Genomic DNA, 4,897 nt, shown 5'->3' on the forward strand with positions numbered 1-4,897 from the left:
TCAGTGCATCTAATCTGAAATTTGATCCCCCAAGGATCACCATATGGCAGTTTATTTAAACCGCACCTCTCCAACAAGGCTCACAAAGACCAAAACACGTACATGGAGTTCTAGGTTCCTCTAGACACGTACATGGAGTTCTAGGTTCCTCTAAACATGGACATGGAGTTCTAGTTGTAAAATGTGCCTCTTATTTTGGTTCTAGACCGCCCTTGTGGCCTAGTGTAATTTGGGGATGGAGTTATTCCTCTTTGTTGGCGCATGTGAGCTAAAATTTGACCCTCTCCCCATCAAGGACTCGCCAAATGGCAGATTATTTCAGCTTTTTACGTCTTTCTAGTTTTTACACATTTCGACATCCCTACATTGTCCAAATGAACCTTTATAACCTCTTTGCGCAGCTTCCCTGCAATCAAAATAACTTCTACTTTCATAAGTGCATATTTTACACAGTTTACAGTTCCTACGGAAATATTTTAATTTCAATGATGGATCAAATATTGATGGGGCAAATGTAAAAAAAAAAAAAAAAAAAAAAAGCCTTTTAAGCTCAAATTACTTATGCATGAAATAAGAAACGGTTGAAGAGTAACTCGTTAAGAAATAATTATACAAGAATGATATCCTTGTTAATAATAGATCAGTTGTTCGTTATAATGATATTAAAGAAAATGACACATTATTCTGCCTCGTATTGAAAATGCCAAACATGGAGAAATGAAAAATACTGAAAAAGGATAAAAGGCCAAGTTTAATAATAACCTGTAAATAATTGTATTATTTTATATATATATTAAGGTGGTTTGTAAGGGTGGCGCTGTTTTCTTGATAATTCAAGTCAAAAGCCCAGTCTTGGAAGAGATAGGTCTTGACGAGATGGTACTATATGACCCAATGAAATGGCGTGTAGAGGTATGATGTCATAGCTCAGTAATGTCGCTTGATGGTCCCATGGAGGTCCAGGAGAAGAATCCAGTGTAGAACTACACCAGTAGATGTGGAACGGTTCTCCATATGTTGAGACCATAGGTTTACTGGTCACACTGGCCCTATGATTGTAAGGGTGGGCTGTTGTCCCATTTTCCTTTGAAGCCACCGGTCCATAGATTATATAATCCATGGGGCCGATCTAAGGGCTCGAGGCCACTAGGCTCTTTCCCAATGCACCAAGTCCAGTCAGATCAAGTACATCGCATTTAATGATGGCTTTCTTTAAAAACAAATCTAGGTATGGCTGAAATCTGAGTGCCAGGAACATGCGTTTTTTAATAGTTTGACCGAACCTAGAGGGTCTTTCTGCAATACTACTATGTTAAATAAATGGTACAATAAAAATAGAGAGATTATAGAAATACATATCATAAATGGGTATAAAAACTCATGATTAGTAGGACAAGGTTCTCATTTCCAAGACCCCCGGCGCACCCAAGTTCCATCATGATGTCACTATCGTTCGTCACCGATTATTGCTGTACGTTTCAATGTATAAGAAATAAATCTTTAATTACATAGAAGCTGTTATTCCTTCTTGCCTTCGGTCACCGAGACATTTGGATATTCCTACAAAACGAATATCTAACACTCTTTGTAAAAGTAGATAGCGGTGGAGTTGGATATCTGCTGACTTGTAGACAGTCCCCACCTGGCCTTCCATCGCTTGTTACGCTCAGCCGTCTATGTGCTAAACTTACAAGCTAGCAAAGAAAAAAGAATACCAAAAAATGAGTGCGGGGGTTTATCTAATTTAAATATTTTGAGTCAATATTAGAGGTATTTCTCTAGGATTTTATGTTTGACTTGCAATTCCACTTATGGCCACCAGGCATTGCGTAACCTGGGCTTTCGGCGCCATTACCCTCCTGACTAGATCCTTTTTGTGCTGTATATGCAGCCCTTTTGCTGAATTAATAGGCCAATGGCCCTCTCCTGTATGAACCAGCCTATACTTCCGGCAGCGCATCAGCCTCCCGTGTATTTTTACTTTCCATTTATTCCACCCCATTCCCTCCATATAAGGGGATCTGTTCTGCTTCGTGCATACGCTCATCCGCTGCATCTTTTCACGTTATCACCATTATTATTTTTCCGTTTGTTATTATAGGTCTTACATAAGATAACACGACGTCCATCTTCACATCACAGCAGCTATTGTCAAACCGAAGAGCGAAAGAAAGCCACACAATCAGGCTTTTATCTCAGACGCACAATGGCGGCCATTGTCCTCTCCTGCGCTATGATGTGTGGGGGCGAACGCGTTAAAGCACCCAGATTACAGGGTTTTGTTTTTTTTCTCCATACACGGTATCAAAGCGTGCGAGCAGCTCTTCAATGACCATTTCATGTATTGAAGGTAAAGAGTTAATCAAAACCTGTATCACCCGTGTGGAAAAGTACTTGCCCCCCCCCCTAAACCTAATAACTGGTTGTGACGCCCCTGGCGGCAACAACTGCAATCCAACGTTTGCGACATCGCTGCCGAAGAATTTTGCCCGCTCTTCTTGGCCGAATTGTTTTTATTCAGCCACGTTGAGGGGTTTTTGAGGGTCTCAACCGGAGCTTTAGGTCACTCTTTGACTCTTCAGTCCAGAGATTATCTCAAAAGTCTTGGGGGTCATCAAGATATTTTATGACAAACGCGAGACGAGTCTTTGTGTTCTTCTTGGTCAGCAGTACTTTTTGCCTTTAAACTCTCCCGAGGATGCCATTTTTGTTAGTTTGGGTTCTTTTGCGAGCTCCCGGACGAGCCGCCGATGAGCTCTCGGAGGTGTTTTGGTCGGCCGGCCACTCCTGGGTAGGCTCACCGCTGTTTTCTCCAATTCTAGATCATGGTTCTCACCAAAGTTCTTTGGAGTCACAGAGCCTTAGTCTGGATTTCTGATAGATATAAATAACTTTGTTAATTGGATGATTTGGTAACTAAGGGGGCAATTACTTTTTTCACATAGGGGTTAATGCTGGTTCTGATAGAAAGGAGTCGGAACACACAGTGTATCGCAGTTTGTAGCATTTGGGGCTGGGAGCCCACACTGACCCCCGTCCGCTGCCAAAAGCACCAACAATGGGCAGGTGAGCAGAAGAACCGGACCATGGAGCGATGGAAGAAGGTGGCCGGTCTGTTGAATGACGTTTTCTTGTACATCACGTGGATGGCCGGGTGCACGGCTTACCTGAAGAACACATGGCGCCGGGACGTGTCCATGGGGGCCGCACCTCGCAGCTTACAGGACTTAAAAGATCTGCTGCTAGCGTCTCGGTGCCGGATACCACAGCACACCTTCAGAGGTCTAGTGGAGTCCATGCCTCGACGGGTCAGGGCTGGTTTGGCAGCAAAAGGGGGACCTACACAATATTAGGCAGGCGGTGATAATGTTTTCCAGACAGCGACCCTTACACTCAGACGACAGCAACCCTAGACTCACTCCTGCCAAGCGTCATGTAAACTTATAACCCCCCCGCTCTGCAACTGGTAAAATACTAAATAAAATAACAGAGACCTTCCGCACGAAACATATTTTTATTAAGTTTTCCATAATAAGATTCTAAAAGTCAGTTGCACATACAGAAGATTTTGCAATACTGCGCAGGTGCAATCATAGCATCGCGTTAAATATACGAAGTTACAATCAACCGGCAATTGTAACGCAAATCGGCTTTTATAAATATTTATACACGAGAGAGACGAAGAAATTAAAACCATTGGAGAGACTTTGTAAACATAACCCGGGAATCGTTTCCAAGATTCTGCGACGGGGACCCTCGAGAGCAAATAAAAGATAAAGCCACGGGATGGCTTTTTTTTTTTTTTTTTTTTTAACCCCAAAAAAATAGTTTTTGAAGGCACCAAGTGTTGGTGGCAAACTGTACCCATCTTAGCTGGCCCGGTATAAATGTAGTTAAATCACCCATTGAACAATACATCATACAGGGCCAGCTCAACCCTTCTTTGTTGGAGGAACCCATCAGGGTGGACCCAGACGCACTAAGAGTCCCATCATCCTCCGAGATCCTCAGAAGTTCCTTCATCAGATCTCCTTCATATGTAGGGACCTTCGAGGTTCTGAAAGCGTAAAGGACTCTGCATTTAACTCTTTGCTTGCTGGTCCACAAAATAGTATCACAGGTCCGGACTATATTCTCAGAGAACAAGACAATATCCCCTTAACGTATACGCACATTAAAAAGCTCGGGTTTGCTTTTTTTTTTAATGAATGTTAACTCATAAGACGGTTAAAACAAGTAAAATGAACATTTAATTTAAGTTCCCCGACCAGTGAAAAGGTGCCTGCGTGATATTATATTATTATAAACTGCTACCTATGGGGATTTCTCAAACTGTGATATTCACACAACCGTTTACAAAAAAAACCCAAAAAAAAACACATTTAACCCATTTAAGACCGTATATAATGTTTCCCAATTCAACAGATGCATTTAATAATCTGCTTTTCCCTTAATATAAAGCTCAATCCCTTCTAGAACATTCCCGGGAGGGCATCAGCCGTGATTGTGTTAATACAGCTATCGGAGTGGAGATCTCCGGCTGCCGTAGCGCATTAAGAAATTATTTTACTAGTGTTCTAGAAATTAGTTCTGCTTAGCAAGTGAAAGTGGATCTGCGCGCAAAATAGTTTAAAAGTGACCAAAATGTAATTTAATACTAAAAAATATATATATAATATTAAAAGAATTAAAGGGGGACAGAGGGTTGCCCGGCAAACACTCGGGGTCCGTGGATGGGAATTATAAATTCTTATATTATTCTACAATTTCATTTACTTAAGCGAGAAGGTTTTCTTGCGGTGGGTTCTCTTGGAAGATATTTCAGCAGGAAAACTCTACTTAGTAAATAAGACCTCTTTGTATGAACGCCGGGACTGGGGGCCGATGAAGGGTGAAA

Source organism: Sceloporus occidentalis, unplaced genomic scaffold (assembly GCF_023333645.1).
Source record: "Sceloporus occidentalis isolate IW3139 unplaced genomic scaffold, rSceOcc1.0.p SCAF_137, whole genome shotgun sequence".
NCBI lineage: Eukaryota > Metazoa > Chordata > Lepidosauria > Squamata > Phrynosomatidae > Sceloporus > Sceloporus occidentalis.